This window comes from Lepidochelys kempii, chromosome 21, assembly GCF_965140265.1.
Source record: "Lepidochelys kempii isolate rLepKem1 chromosome 21, rLepKem1.hap2, whole genome shotgun sequence".
NCBI classification, from domain to species: domain Eukaryota; kingdom Metazoa; phylum Chordata; order Testudines; family Cheloniidae; genus Lepidochelys; species Lepidochelys kempii.
In genome coordinates, this window is record NC_133276.1 from 16,121,436 (window position 1) to 16,138,584 (window position 17,149).

A 17,149-nucleotide genomic window follows, 5' to 3' on the forward strand; every position below is an offset into this window, starting at 1 on the left:
CACTTGGAGAGAGAGATTAATGCGTCTGCTACAGCCTTAGCTAACAGCCACGTGGCTTTTGGCTCATGCAGTAGAGGCTCATGCATTTAGCTCCGGAGGTCCCAGGTTCAATCCCACTCGCCAGCTCTGTTGGTGTTACACTAAGCTCTGTGCAATGACACCATTGGCTGGTTTGTTTTCTGTGGATGAACCTCGGCCGCTGGATTAACAGCAGCAACCTCTATTGCCTGAGTGGAGGCCCCATGTCAATTAGCCCAGTGCTAGTGTAAAGCTTTGAGGTCATTCATAAAGGGTCTTGCCACTAAAGAGAGAGAGTTCCTCAGTGTCGGGGCAGGTTACCTTTTGGAAAAGGAGCTAAACTCTACAAATTTTTGGACAAAACCTGCAGTGGTTTTGGTTTTTCAAAAGCTTGCTTCTCCCCCTCCCCACCCCCCGCTTTTTGGAGTCATCATGCACACAAATGCAGAGTGGGTGTAGCACACTGCCATTCTGACCCGGTAGCATTATAACAAGCTTTGCTCTCCATTTGCACACGTGTAAATGAATCCACAAGGTGCAAAGGCAGTAGCGAGCCAGGCCTCTTGTCTTTCCCTGCTGAGACACGTTGCGGACATGCCAACATTTTATGGCAAAAGAGGCCTGTTGAGCCGACTGACAACTGTGAAATGCTGTAGATGCCCTGTAGGCCCTGCAGTAAGCCTGGGTCATGCCTGCGGCTTGCAGAGGCTGCAGACTGCAAGACCTGCTTGTTGTTTAATGCCTGCTACCACCACGTTCTCTGCTCATGAAGCCCTCCGGCTGCTGTCACGCCCGATCCAGTGCCAGGACATGCCTGTGATGCCTTCATAGTCCCAATACGATCTGCCAGTGTCGAGGGGACTGCCCCTTCCTCCTTTGAGCTGCAGCGTCACCAGCCAGTCAGAGTGTCATGCTCTTTGGTGTCTGCCTTAAAGCCCCAGTTCCTGGAGTCCTGTGATACTAAACTGGGAGGAGTGGTAGATACGCTGGAGGGGAGGGATAGGATACAGAAGGACCTAGACCAATTGGAAGATTGGGCCAAAAGGAATCTGATGAGGTTCAATAAGGATAAGTGCAGGGTCCTGCACTTAGGACGGAAGAACCCAATGCACAGCTACAGACTAGGGACCGAATGGCTAGGCAGCAGTTCTGCGGAAAAGGACCTAGGGGTGACAGTGGACGAGAAGCTGGATATGAGTCAGCAGTGTGCCCTTGTTGCCAAGAAGGCCAATGGCATTTTGGGATGTATAAGTAGGGGCATAGCGAGCAGATCGAGGGACGTGATCGTCCCCCTCTATTCGACATTGGTGAGGCCTCATCTGGAGTACTGTGTCCAGTTTTGGGCCCCACACTTCAAGAAGGATGTGGATAAATTGGAGAGAGTCCAGCGAAGGGCAAGAAAAATGATTAGGGGTCTGAAATACATGAGTTATGAGGAGAGGCTGAGGGAGCTGGGATTGTTTAGCCTGCAGAAGAGAAGAATGAGGGGGGATTTGATAGCTGCTTTCAACTACCTGAAAGGGGGTTCCAAAGAGGATGGCTCTAGACTGTTCTCAATGGTAGCAGATGACAGAACGAGGAGTAATGGTCTCAAGTTGCAGTGGGGGAGGTTTAGATTGGATATTAGGAAAAACTTTTTCACTAAGAGGGTGGTGAAACACTGGAATGCGTTACCTAGGGAGGTGGTAGAATCTCCTTCCTTAGAGGTTTTTAAGGTCAAGCTTGACAAAGCCCTGGCTGGGATGATTTAACTGGGAATTGGTCCTGCTTTGAGCAGGGGGTTGGACTAGATGACCTTCTGGGGTCCCTTCCAACCCTGATATTCTATGATTCTATGATATGAGCGGCAAAGAGTCCTGTGGCACCTTAAAGACTAACAGACGTATTGGAGCATAAGCTTTCGTGGGTGAAAGCTTATGCTCCGATATGTCTGTTAGTTTATAAGGTGCCACAGGACTCTTTGCCACTTTTACAGCTCCAGACTAACATGGCTCCCGCTCTGATACGTGATTAGATGAGATGCTCAGCTTTCAGTTTAAAAAAAAAAAAAAATTGCAGAGCAAAGATTGACCCAAATGCACCCTAAAGGCTCAAACCTTTAGTGAAAAGAATCCCAAATTCAATCGCCTTTTAAGCCAGGTGTCTGTTTTTTTTTTTTTTTTTTTTAAGAACATGGAGCTGGGGCGTGGGGGGAGGTTGATACTGCAGGTTGTTATCAGAAACAGCTGTAGGACCATTTCCTCTTCCAGCTTCATTTGCACAGGTTGGCTGCCCTGGAGCACAGTAATCTCACAATACGGCTGAGTCAGGGTTATAGGGGTTGTAATAATGTTTGATACTGAGGAAGGGAAGTTATGCTATTTGGTATTAAGTGTGAGGGCGGCTGAGAATACCAGTTCTGTGCGTACTGTTTGTACAGGTTTGCTCTGTATAGAATTTCTGTCCAGATCCTCAGCTGGTATAAACGGCCTTCAATGGAGCAGCACGCAGTTACACCAGCTGAGGATCTGGTGGTGTGCGCGTACACACAGAGTATGTGGATGCATGCCCTTTGTGTGAGCATAGCTGGTTAGTGTATACTGTGCGTTAGAGGGTGTGTGCATATCTACCCAACATCTGCCATGTGTGGGGATATGAATAGATGTGTGCGCATGTGCACGCAGTCCGTATGCCCTAGGCAGGCGTGCACACGGATTCTCCGTGTATACTGTGTTTATGCTTGTGTGCACGTACACGCTCTGCATTCAGCCTCTAATGCGATCCTGTTTGGCTGCTTTGTGAAGAGCAGGCTTAGGAAACTCACTAAAGTGTAAGGAACCTAGCAGCTGATTTATGAGGAGAGGCTGAGAGAGCTGGGATTGTTTAGCCTGCAGAAGAGAAGAATGAGGGGGGATTTGATAGCTGCTTTCAAGTACCTGAAAGGGGGTTCCAAAGAGGATGGCTCTAGACTGTTCTCAATGGTAGCAGATGACAGAACGAGGAGTAATGGTCTCAAGTTGCAGTGGGGGAGGTTTAGATTGGATATTAGGAAAAACTTTTTCACTAGGAGGGTGGTGAAACACTGGAATGCGTTACCTAGGGAGGTGGTAGAATCTCCTTCCTTAGAGGTTTTTAAGGTCAGGCTTGACAAAGCCCTGGCTGGGATGATTTAACTGGGAATTGGTCCTGCTTCGAGCAGGGGGTTGGACTAGATGACCTTCTGGGGTCCCTTCCAACCCTGATATTCTATGATTCTATGACCTTTTGTACAAATCAGAAGTTGCTGGGTATCCTTTCGATCTGCTCTCCTTGTGGGCTTGGGGTCAGATCAGTAACAGACCCCCCAGAGGCTATTAATCTCAAGGTCTAATCCAGCTAGGCATCCCTTTCACCTCACCCAGCACCTGCCTTTCCCCTCCCTGATTGCTTCTCCCCACCTTACACTGTAGCAGCTGAGCATGCTCATGGAGATTTACTCCGCTGTGTGTTTAAGTATGAGTCTCTCCAGGGTTATTGGTCAATGTCAGCCTGTAAGAATTTGATGACTCGCACCTGAGTGCTCCCAAAGGAAGCTGGCACACTTGCCCTTGTGCTAATCAATGCCAGATCTGCTGCCTTAATCTACTTGTCAACAAGTTGTTTTTAAATCCCAGCACAATCCCTGTTTACATCGCAAAGAGGACTTCAGCCGGTCAGTGCTGTAAAATGTTCAGTTCCCCCTCAGCTTTTTTTTTGAGGCTCATCTGTTCTGCTTGGCTGCAGGTGCTTTGATCCCAAAAGCAGTTATGGGTTTACAGCTCTAGCTGAGCCAGGTCCACACTGGGTCCAAAGGGAGGTATGCAGCAGCTGGATTGAGTGAGAATGTGCAGGACAAGAGATTTATTTTTTTCTCCCCAAGTTCATCAAACACTTCATTCCCGCAGAAGACCCCTCTGCATCTCAGAGCCCCAGGAATGCGATATGGAGGCATGAGCTTCCAGCTCACATAGGGCCTGGTCTGATAGACTACAGTGTATTAGCATCTGATAGCTGGGCAATGTCTTTCGTGGGGCGGGTTGCTGGGTCTCATTCCTCCCTGCTGTGTTTTGGAACCCTGTGAATTTTATGGTGGGTTCCCCATGTGTATTACTGTGACCTGTCAAAAGTGTGTCCACGTGGGTGTCTTCCTCAGGTTGAAGGTCTTGGGAAAACTTCGCAGAAACAGTCCAGGTGTTTGTTCACATGAAGCCGGAAGACAAGTAGGCTCTTGTTCGTGTTAAAACAATTCTCAGCACCATTTAGTTGAGAGGTTTGAGTGACACCACACTGTGGAGCAGGGCCTTGAAATTTGCCTGTTGCTGTCTGAAAATCGCTGGCATGAGGAGCTGGTGAGGCTGGGCTGGGCACTGACGTGAGCAGCCTTTAATTCTGGCAGCTCCTAACTGTTTTTTGGAGTGCTTGGCCTGGAACATGAATGTTCTATTCATGCATTGAGAAGCTAGGGATGAGCTGGAGGCCCCTTCTGGCCTTAACCTCTCTGTACCATTTAACTCCGGATGGAATTCTGAATATGAAATTGTGGCACTGTAGAGGCCCAGGGCTGTAGCTGTATGTTGCTGGGTCGTTAATGATCCTGCTGTCAGGTGGAAGCACTTGGGGGCAATGGCTTGGCTGAAACCCAGAGAAACCAGTTTCTCTTCAGGAGACCGGCGTTGTCCCACTCTCCATTTTCCAAACAGCAGAATGAAGAAACTGGTGGTTGGTGGCAGGCCCTATAAATGCAAGGGACTCCTAGGGCAAGAGGCAGGAAGCTTTGGGCAGGAGAGAGGGGTGTGCTTTTATAGCGAGGGGTCCTGTTTAATTGCAGGAACAGCCAAGGGCAAGGAAACGCTAGATGACCTGCAGCAGGAGAGACACATTAGTATCTGAAGCATCTTGGGGTACGTGTATTAAAAAGTTTGAAACAGCAGCCTGTTCACAAGGGGAAAGTGTGAATGTCAGTGCAGTGTCTGGCTGACCAGCGAGGGACGTCCGACCTGCCTCTGGCCATTCATTGCTGCTTCCACAGTTGTGAACAAGACAGCATTTCTGTGCAGCAAGCCTGACCAGGTGAGAGCAAAGCTCTGCTGTGGGTTTACCCTGCTGTGGGCTATAGCAAAGGAGTAGTGCAAGGAGAACAGCTGCAAGAGAACGCGTGAGACATCCCCAATGACCTCGCACTCCTGGGACTAATGTGCAGGTGAACTCCCCCACCTCAGCCTTCCACTGTGTTACTAACACCCAGGCTAGACTGAGAAGGACAGTGGGGTAGAGGAGTGGTCAGGAATGGGCAATTCCTTTAAGAAGAGTCTCCTATATCTTGACTTTAGCAAAAGCTTTTGAGACAGTCTCCCACAGTATTCTTGCCAGCAAGTTAAAAAAGTATGGATTGGGTGAATGGATAGAAAGCTGGCTAGATCAGCGGGCTCAAAGGCTAGAGATCAACGGCTCAATGTCTAGTTGGCAGCCAGAATCAAGCGGAGTGCCCCAAGGTTCAACATCTTCATCAATGATCTGGAGGATGGGATGGATTGCACCCTCAGCAAGTTCGCAGATGCCACTAAGCTGGGGGGAGAGGTAGATACCCTGGAGGGTAGGGAGAGGGTCCAGAGTGACCTAGATTGGAGGATGTGAGCCAAAAGAAATCTGATGAGGTCCAAAAAGGACAAGTGCAGAGTCCTGCACTTAGGATGGAAGAATCCCATGCACCGCTACAGACTAGGGACCGAATGGCTAGGCAGCAGTTCTGCAGAAAAGGACTTGGGGATTACGGTGGATGGGAAGCGGGATATGAGTCAGCAGTGTGCCCTTGTTGCCAAGAAGTATAATGGCATATTGGGCAGTATTAATAGGAGCATTGCCAGCAGGTTGAGGGATGTGATTATTCCCCTCTATTCAACACTGATGAAACCACACCTGGAGTATTGCATTCAGTTTTAGGCCTCCCACTACAGAAAGGATGTGGACAAATTGAAGAGACTCCAGTGGAGGGCAACGAAAATGATCGGGGGCTGGGGCACATGACTTATGAGGAGAGTCTGAGGGAGCTGGGCTTATTTAGTCTGCAGAAGAGTGAGGGGGGATTTGATAGCAGCCTTCAACTATCTGAATGGGGGTTCCAAAGAGGATGGAGCTCGGCTGTTCTCAGTGGTGGCAGATGACAGAACAAGGAGCAAGGGTCTCAAGGTGCAGTGGGGGAGGTCTAGGTTGGATGTTAGGAAAAACTATTTCACTAGGAGGTGGTGAAGCACTGGAATGGGTTACCTAGGGAGGTGGTGGACTCTCCATCCTTAGAGGTTTTTAAGGCCTGGCTTGACAAAGGCCTGGCTGGGATGATTTAGTTGGGGATTGGTCCTGCTTTGAGCAGGGGGTTGGGCTAGATGACCTCCTGAGGTCTCTTCCAACCCTAATCTTCTATGATTCTATGACTCCATGATCCTGAAGAGAAGCCATGAGCTGGAGAAGGATCTTGGACACCCCAGAGGGCTCTGGAGATTTCTTTGGGCTTGGGCAGAGTGATGAGGAAAGGAAATGTGTATGGTGTTTGCGATTTTGTCTCACTCTGTGTCTTTCTCATACTAACTAAATAAAGAATAACTTGTTTACAGCTTGTGCAGAATTCTGTATTTTGTGCGGCTCCCATCACGTGCAAGGGAGAGGGGAACTATAGACCCAGAGCACCCATGTTGCTGGAATTCTGGGTGAGGAGGTGCTTAAGTTGTGAAGGAGCCTGAGTGGTCAGGGCTGGGCAGTTGGATGGTGGGGGTCTCAACTCTAAGAAAGGGGTGCTAGACAAAGGAGCTGCACCTCAAGGGCATGCCTAGAGACCCCAGAGGGGGCAGGGCCTCGACTCTATTCAGACTCTGGAGGCTCAGTGCCCATGGAGCCCAGTGGGATAGGCCACCAAAGACAGCAGTCTGGGCGTGCCCAGCGGGAGGGCGATAGCTTTGAGCCTACACCACAGAATAGCACAGGTGCCCTTCAATGGTGCATTCCAGTTGCCGTGGTATTACTGAGTCCAGTGGCATTGCCTGTATACAAGGGACGCATTTAAAAACTTCCTTCCCGCCTCATTTTATCTTGCTGTCCTCCCCCATTGCACTGTGCGCATGCACCTACCCTCATGCCTGCGCGACGCCACAAACAGTTTCACACACCCAGTAACGGCTCCGGAAGTACCTCAGGTGACAGGCATGTAATTACCAATGCAACAATCCATCCAGGAATAGCTTGGCTGTGCCTGGCCCACTAGTACTGCATGAGGATACGTTTCTAGGATGAATCATCAGCCGGGCTTAGCGGCGCTGGAAGGCGCAGGGTAGAAGCAGGTACCTGACCTGCAGGAAGTTTGCACTGGCCTAGCTTTGTGTTAACTGAACTCATGAAATGACTTCCTTAGAAACTGGATGGTGGCAGAGACGAGATGATTCCTATCCCTTACAATGGTGCTGTAAAACCCAGGGGTGTCTTGCAGCCCCTGATGAACTAGACATTCAATGCTAGCAGCTTAACTGCAGCCAAGTTTCACTGTGGCTCATAGAGTAGGTACGTGTATTTCCAAAGGGCAGCATCCCTCCCTCTCCCCCCCTACCCCTGCCCTGCTCTTAGTGGCTTCCATGTGCTGCTAGCCCCAGGCTTCAGTCCAGAGAGCCACTCAGGCTAAGGGGTATTTTTTTTTCTCCTTCACGTTTTGCTACCATCCTGCACCCTCCACACCAATGGCATCTTTGGTGCCATTCAGGGTAGCTTATGGCCAGCGGTGTGGCATAAAGCAGCTACAGGTTGGTACCAAGCCCCCGAGTAAGGTAGGGAGCTGTCTGACGGCCGTTCCCATAGGTGAATTTCATGTGGGCTTAACTAAGTACATTTTATTAGCACAGGAGAGATCCCATGTCTGCTTGTTAGCCATTCAGAGGACCCAAACCAAGGCTGGGGATGGCAGAGAGAGGAACGGGGGCTTTAACTCCTAGAATCGTGTGCCATGTGCAGGCCTACAGCTGTGCCGCACTCATGGCCTCGCACCGCAGAAGACGTGCAGCTGCAGGTTCTCAAGCTGCAGTCACGTCAGCCCGATTACCCCTCTGCTCCCTGAAGGAGAGCCTCTGGTTTCTCTAGGGACCAATTGAAATTGAGGACTCTTCATCTCTTACATCATTTGATTGCACTTGCATGTTCATTTTAGATAGTCATGTCTTGACAAGCAGCTGGTGTCACTGAGTCAGATGAGCAAGGAAGAGCTAATTCCAAAAGATGCCAACCCTAACCATTTCTTATCACAGTACATCTGTTCTCCTTTTCTCACTCCCTCCTAGGCTCAGTGCTTAGCCCAGTCAAACAGAACAGATTTTAATGGAGCCAAATGAAAAGTTAGAGAGAATATAGGCCATACCAATAGACTGGAGTGGGGGCTGTATCCTGGAAAGCAGGGATTCTGAAAGGATTTAGGGGTCAATTGTGGATAAGCTGCCAGGATGATGCTGTGGCAAAAAGGGCTAATGTGATCCTGGGCTGTATAAATAGGGGAGGAGTGAACAGAACTAAGGACGTGATGTTACCTCTGTGGCTGGCTTTAGGGAGCCATGTCCAGGGCTGGTGTTCATGCTTGGGAAAGGATGTTGGAAAATTTGAGTGTGCAGAAGAGAGTCACAAAAATGGTCTGGAGAACATGCCTGTCGGTGAGAGCCCAAGTGCTCAATCTATTTAGCTGATCAAAAAGATGAATGCAGTCACTTGATGACCATATCTAAGTATCTTCAAGGAGAGAAAATACAGTCTGGGACAGGGCTCTGTAATCCAGCGGCGAAAGCCAGAACAAGGACCAATAGCTGGAAGTCAGTCAGACAAATTCAATTTAGAAATTAAGCACAAATATTTAACTGTATGATTAACTATTGGAACAAACTACCGAGGGACTGGCTGCCTTTCTGAAAGCTATACTTTGGCCAGCCACAAGTTATGCTGTAGCCAAACATAAGTTATTGAGTTTAATGCAGGTGTAAATGGGTGAAATGTAATGTCCTGTGAAATGCAGGAGGACTCAGTGTTCTAACAGTCACTTCTGGCCTTAAATCTATTCATGTATGAATCAATGCAGGATCAGACCCTATTAAATGCAATAACTGAAGAATGAACTTTGTGGCTATCAACCTGCTACCTGTCTGATTCTTTGTGGGCTCTGTGTGGTGAGGAATGTAAGCTGTGTTTGATTGGCTAAATATTGCACACACACATTGTGAGGAACTGAACCCAGCTGAAACTGAGAACATCAATAGTCTTCCCTGTGATGTTACACCCCATAATGCTTTATAGAAATATGCTTATGAGTGTAAAGATGACATAACTGGAATATGTTTTATGCTAGATATGCCATGTAACATATCTTTGCAAAGGTTATCATCTACTGAATATATTCATCCTATTTGTATGCATGTGTCATTTTTATATCTGAAGTTATGCGCGTTGGCTCTATGCTTGTATTCAAAGTGTTTGCTGTAGGAAGCACATAAGACAGATTTGATCAACATAGTGTGAAGGGGTTATTCAAGTAATTGGGAGTACTTAACTAACTATGGACTTTGGGAGATGCCAATCCACAGCTGAGCTTTCCTGGGAACGTTCAAACTAACATGTAAACAATGGCGTCGGCCTGCAAAAAGCTGAATCATTCGTAGACATGTGACTTGCCCAGGTGGCTAGAGACCCCCATCTTCTGGCTGTGATGTTGCACAGGAGAGAGGATATAAAAGGCCCTGAAAGCCCCTCCATTTTGTCTTCAGCCTCTCCACCCCAAAGAGGTGCCTGAAAGAAACTGGAACAAAGGACAGTAACTATGGGGGTGTTAGTGATTGCTGGACCCAGATTAGGAAGGAGTCTGATCTGTAAAAGAAGCTTATTGGAACATCTCTGAGGGTGAGATTTACCTGCATTTAGCTTCCTACTGTATTAGGCTTAGACTTGCATATTTTATTTTGCTTGGTAACTTACTTTGTTCTGTCTAGAACCACTTGGAATACTACTTTTTATATTTAATTACTTGGCACCACTTAAATCCTACTTTTTATATTTAATAAAATCACTTTTTACTTATTAATTAATCCAGAGCAAGTAATTAATTCCTGTGGGAGCAAACAGCTGTGCATATCTCTATCTCTATCAGTGTTATAGAGGGTGAACAATTTATGAGATTACCCTGTATAAGCTTTATACAGAGTAAAATGGATTTATTTGGGGATTGGACCCCATTCAGAACTGGGTATCTGGGTGTTTTCAGTTAAGCCTGCAGCTTTTGGGGGATGTGGTTCAGACCTGGGGCTGTGTTTGTAGCAGGCTAGAGTGCGTGGCTCCACGAGGCAGGGCACTGAAGTCCCAAGCTGGCAGGGAAAACAGGCTTAGAGGTAGTCTCAGCACATCAGGTGGTAGTCCCAAGGGGGTCTCTGGGACCCAGCCCGTCACATTCCCAGTTTAGTCTTTTGCTTCTGAGGTCCTGAGTACTGACTTCGGAGGAGCTACTTGTGCTCAGCACATCTGAAATTCTGGCCATTAAAGATATATAAAGTATGGGGCTTACAAAGTGAGGGTGCAGCTTGCTCATCTAACATGAAAGAAGAATTACCAGGAGCCCCCCAGTACTCCTGGTTGGTGAAATGAGGCCTCTGGAAGCCCTGTACAAAAGCAGTTGGAGACTTAGGATTTGACTCTTTGTAGCTAGTGTTCTCCATGTATAGTCCACGCCGCAGTTTGCTGTCCATATCACAGCAGTCATCTTCCTCTTAAGTCTCCCCACCCTTTGCATCTACACCAACTCAGCCAAGAGTAGGATAAAGGGTGGAACTGAACTATAATTAGTGTCAATTGCGATGATCCCTTCCCCTACTAATTCCATATGCAAACGTGTGGACATGGTCCAAAAATGCATTCCAGCTTTAATCAAGCTGGTCCATCGTGTCCTATCCTACTCCTCTAGCTGTCACTATCTCTGATGCTTCAGAGGAAGATGGCAGGAGAGGTATACAGAACAATACATTGGGCAGCGGGATTCCTTCCTGACTGCTGCAGCATAAGATTTGGGAACATAAAATATAGGACCAAAAAGGAGCCCCGTGGGCCACTGAGCCCGCACCATCCCGAAAATCTTGTCATAGCATTCCATTTGTAAATGTGTCAGGATCTTATCTTACAACTAGTTTGGTTGGTTGTCCTCACTCCTCCTAGCTTCACTCCTCCGATACCTAGAAGCCTTCTACTCATTTTCAGCCCAAATCAATGCCGGTCTGTGACATCTTCTGCAAAAATGTCCGTTCTCTTAAATAACTCTTCTCCCTCATTGGTGTTTACTCTCTAAATACATTGGCAGGTAATCTGACCACCTCTCAGCCCACATTTTGCTAGACCAAACAAGCCAAGCATTTTTCAGTCTCCTCTCCGAGGATCAGTTCTCCATTGGATGGGATGGGAACCTGGGACACAGTGACCATGAGATGGTCGAGTTCAGGATCCTGACACAGGGAAGAAAGGAGAGCAGCAGAATACGGACCCTGGACTTCAGAAAAGCAGACTTTGACTCCCTCAGGGAACTGCTGGGCAGGATCCCCTGGGAGAATAACATGAGGGAGAAGGGAGTCCAGGAGAGCTGGCTGTATTTTAAAGAATCCTTATTGAGGTTACAGGGACAAACCATCCCGCTGTGTAGAAAGAATAGTAAATATGGCAGGCGACCAGCTTGGCTTAACAGTGAAATCCTTGCTGATATTAAACACAAAAAAGAAGCTTACAAGAAGTGGAAGACTGGACAAGTGACCAGGGAAGAGTATAAAAATATTGCTTGGGCATGCAGGAGTGAAATCAGGAAGGCCAAATCACACCTGGAGTTGCAGCTAGCAAGAGATGTTAAGAGTAACAAGAAAGGTTTCTTCAGGTATGTTAGCAACAAGAAGAAAGTCAAGGAAAGTGTGGGCTCCTTACTGAATGAGGGAGGCAACCTAGTGACAGAGGATGTGGAAAAAGCTAATGTACTCAATGCTTTTTTTGCCTCTGTCTTCACGAACAAGGTCAGCTCCCAGACTACTGCACTGGGCAGCACAGCATGGGGAGGAGGTGACCAGCCCTCTGTGGAGAAAGAAGTGGTTCAGGACTATTTAGAAAAGCTGGACGAGTACAAGTCCATGGGGCCGGATGCGCTGCATCCGAGAATGCTAAAGGAGTTGGCGGATGTGATTGCAGAGCCATTGGCCATTATCTTTGAAAACTCATGGCGATCGGGGGAGGTCCTGGACAACTGGAAAAAGGCTAATGTAGTGCCCATCTTTAAAAAAGGGAAGGAGGAGGATCCTGGGAACTACAGGCCAGTCAGCCTCACATCAGTCCCTGGAAAAATCATGGAGCAGGTCCTCAAGGAATCAATTCTGAAGCATTTAGAGGAGAGGAAAGTGATCAGGAACAGTCAGCATGGATTCACCAAGGGCAAGTCATGCCTGACTAATCTAGTTGCCTTCTATGATGAGATAACTGGCTCTGTGGATGAGGGGAAAGCAGTGGACGTGTTATTCCTTGACTTTAGCAAAGCTTTTGACACAATCTCCCACAGTATTCTTGCCAGCAAGTTAAAGAAGTATGGGCTGGATGAATGGACTATAAGGTGCATAGAAAGTTGGCTAGATTGTTGGGCTCAACGGGTAGCGATCAATGGCTCCATGTCTAGTTGGCAGCCGGTATCAAGTGGAGTGCCCCAAGCTTCAGTCCTGGGGCTGGTTTTGTTCAATATCTTCATTAATGATCTGGAGGATGGTGTGGATTGTACCCTCAGCAAGTTTGCAGATGACACTAAACTGGGAGGAGAGGTAGATACGCTGGAGGGTAGGGATAGAATACAGAGGGCCCTAGACAAATTAGAGGATTGGACCAAAAGAAATCTGATGAGGTTCAACAAGGACAAGTGCAGAGTCCTGCACTTAGGACGGAAGAATCCCATGCACCGCTACAGACTAGGGACCAAATGGCTCGGCAGCACTTCTGGAGAAAAGGACCTAGGGGTTACAGTGGACGAGAAGCTGGATAGGAGTCAGCAGTGTGCCCTTGTTGCCAAGAAGGCCGATGGCATTTTGGGATGTATAAGTAGGGACATTGCCAGCAGATCGAGGGACGTGATCGTTCCCCTCTATTCGACGTTGGTGAGGCCTCATCTGGAGTACTGTGTCCAGTTTTGGGCCCCACACTACAGGAAGGATGTGGAAAAATTGGAAAGAGTCCAGCGGAGGGCAACAAAAATGATTAGGGGACTGGAACACATGACTTATGAGGAGAGGCTGAGGGAACTGGGATTATTTAGTCTGCGGAAGAGAAGAATGAGAGGGGATTTGATAGCTGCTTTCAACTCCCTGAAAGGGGGTTCCAAAGAGGATGGATCTAGACTGTTCTCAGTGGTAGCAGATGACAGAACAAGGAGTAATGGTCTCAAGTTGCAGTGGCGGAGGTTTAGGTTGGATATTAGGAAAAACTTTTTCACTAGGAGGGTGGTGAAACACTGGAATGCGTTACCTAGGGAGGTGGTGGAATCTCCTTCCGTAGAAGTTTTTAAGGTCAGGCTTGAGAAAGCCCTGGCTGGGATGATTTAGTTGGGGATTGGTGCTGCTTTGAGCAGGGGATTGGACTAGATGACCTCCTGAGGTCCCTTCCAACCCTGATCACCCTAGCAGCCCTTTCCTGCACCTGATCTGGTGCCTTCATCTTTCTTGAACACAGGGGACCCATGTTGATCACAATAATCCAGTTGAGGCGGTCTGACCAGTTTCAAATGGGCGTTTTACTCTTCAGTACTTCCACCGGCAGGGAAAGCAAAACCACCACCCTCCAGAGAGAAAAGTTCAAAGACATTTCAGCCATTTTTATTGGATTTCAGATTTTTCCAGTGAAGCAAATACATATGGTGCAGCCAAAACAACTGACACTATTCTCACATCTCTACAGCATAGACCGTACAGCTACGGATGGGTCAGTTACAAAGACAGATGATGATCTGACACTTCCCTTTCCTAGGAATTTACAATACATAAAACGAAGCACATGTGGGGACCCCCCCCCAACCCACAGAGCTCACCTCAGCCTAAGTTAAGGGGGTTATTTACATGACTACTGTCCTCTGGAAATATCAGGCCCAAACATGTGCGGCAGGGCCAGCATTGGGTATGTTCCCTCCCTGGTAATTCTCTTTCCCCCTCCCACCCACCCACTACAAACAAGAGCACATGCTATGTACACTGGGCTTGTTCTCACTGGTATTGCTTTGGGGATATGCTAAGCCCAATTTTGGCATTCAAACACCAACAAACAAAACATCCTTGGCTCAAAATACACTTAGAATGAGGGAGGAGAATATACTGTCGAAGAGGATGTCACAGTTAAAGATATGCATTTACAAACCAGCGCCTCTCTGAACAGTACGGTGTTACTCCTGGGAAGTGAGATTTATGCCCTTACCACGTCAGGTGTTTTGCTGAACTCTGTTCTCTGGCAAATGAGCTGCTTTGAGGGGACACACCCAGCCACTTGGTTGCAGTGACCTCTGTTATCCCAGTGGGCTGATTTTCCTTACAACCGTTTTATACCAGCATCATTCCACTGACTTCAGTAGAGTTACCCCAGATTCACACCACGGTGCGAGAGGAGACTAGAGTCTACTTTCACCAATTTTTACAGGGAATAGTAGCTGTAAAATAGCTCCGGGGGCACAGAGATGGCTGATAATGTGTGATTTGCCATATCAGCTTCATGGGCTCTCTTATGTGATTCAGTAACTAACCCCACACTAAAGGGACAATGTTTTTGAAGAAAGAACAAGGAGGACTTGTGGCACCTTACAGACTAACAAATTTATTTGAGCATAAGCTTTCGTGGGCTAAAGCTCACTTCATCAGATGCATGTAGTGGAAAAAATGTTTTTGAAGCTATTTTCTAGCTTTAGCTAAAATGCTCTATGGAAGTAATGGAATTTATACCAGGTATGGATCTGGCCCTTTGAGTGCAGTAATTACTAATGAAATCCTATCATCTTTATAAAGTACCCAATTACAGCAATTTGTGCCTTAACGAAAAGTGATATACGACATTCAGCTACTCTGCAACTGACAGTGATGGTGCCTTAAAATAAAGGCACTGTATGTCAATTAACTGCAAAATTACACTGCAAGTCCCTCAGTATGCCATTGATGCATTTAACAGTTCATCAGGTTGTCCCTATCCTTCAGTATGCCATTGATGCATTTAACAGTTCATCAGGTTGTCCCTATCCCTCAGTATGCCATTGATGCATTTAACAGTTCATCAGGTTGTCCCTATTAACTTTACAGCTATGGACATTCAGCTCCAGAATTTCAAAGGAGTGTGTCCCATTTACACGTACAACTCCATGCATAAACTGCAAGCGTACAATTGTTGAGATTGCACCTACAACCACCAGTAATGAGAAATGTGACGCCTGCCAAAAATATGCACAATGCACTTTAAAACAGAAAAGATATCTTGCACAAGCCAAGTTTGATGTTCTCCTAAGAACATTTTGAATAACATAAATGGAGCGGTTACGTATTTGAAAGGTATGATGGCATCATGTCCCAGGGCCAAATTCCCTCTTGAGACTGGGACTATGATTTTGTTTAGCCTACAAAGTTGACAAATCCATCCCAGGGAGCCTTTGTTCTCCATCTGTTTCACTTGGCTGACATCCTTGCACAGAAAGCTCAGAAATAAACATGTATGGGTACAAGCAAAGAGATATTGTTCATCAAGGTGCAAAGGGTTAAAAATACCTTTTGCATCCCAAGTGAAAAAGCAACTGGCTAACAGCTTCCACCCTACCATTTCCTTCTTGCCTTTTTACCCGGGCTGGAGACGCCCTCTCCATTCTACTGTAAAAGGGTGCAAGTTCTGCCCCTTTGCTCAGACCTAGAGAATAGCCATAGCAGGACCAACCTAAACTCGGTGAACCAGATCCCAGCTGGTGTAAACTGACAAAACTCCACTGACGATAACAGAGTTTGCTGCATTACCCCAGCTGAGGAGCTGACCCTAGACTTTTGCCTCCCAACAAAACACTTGCATTATTTTCCTTCTCTCTCACTCACTTCCTTAATGACTTCTTTCCAGGAGCTCCACGGAGCCCTCGAATCTGTAGAATGACTTGTTTGCGCTAAGCAATGGTGTCACATGCAGGACAACTAGCCCAGGTCTTCTGCAAACATGTTCCATTCACATAGCTGATCCTATCCCTTTCCCCAAACAACACACGTTCACTCAACAGCACTGGAGTTAGTGTGGACTTTTTCAAAAGAGCAAGACAGAGCCATCGGTTTCATCCTGCTAATGTCATAGAAGAAACTGATTAAGAAGAAATATACTGGTAGGTCTTTTCTACCACATACAGGATGAACTGGATAGCATCTGGGACCGGAAAGTATTCCTGACTCTCTAACTTCCTTAACCACTCAAATACTAATATTTTATGTTGGTTTCTACCAACAGTGATAAAACAGCTGTTTGTCTTTGCCTTTTATCCCCATTTAGTATGCACAATGTCCCTGGGAAACAATGTCATGTCCCATTGTCAAGCTGAGCCTATCTAATGCCAAGCTTTGCCAGTTACAGCATTATTAGGAAAGCAATGGCGGTATTTAGTAAGATACATGTCTTTTATGTTTGCTGTGGTGTTTTAAATGGTTTCTGGCCTCAGCAGCTTCCATGCTCTAGACTATCGGTGACTAATGTACAGTAACATACAGCTTATGAGAAGATTTTCCGAGGCCCTGCTTCCAGTGATATTTCTCACACATGTTTCAGAGTAGCAGCCGTGTTAGTCTGTATACGCAAAAAGAACAGGAGGACTTGTGGCACCTTAGAGACTCACCAATTTATTAGAGCATAAGCTTTCATGGGCTACAGCCCACTTCATCAGATGCATAGAATGGAACATATAGTAAGAAGATATATATATATATATATATACACACACACACACACACAGAGAACATGAAAAGGTGGAGTATGAGGCTAATTAATTAAGATGCGCTATTACCAGCGGGAGGAAAAACTTTTGTAGTGATAATCAAGATGGCCCATTTAGACAGTTGACAAGAAGGTGTGAGGA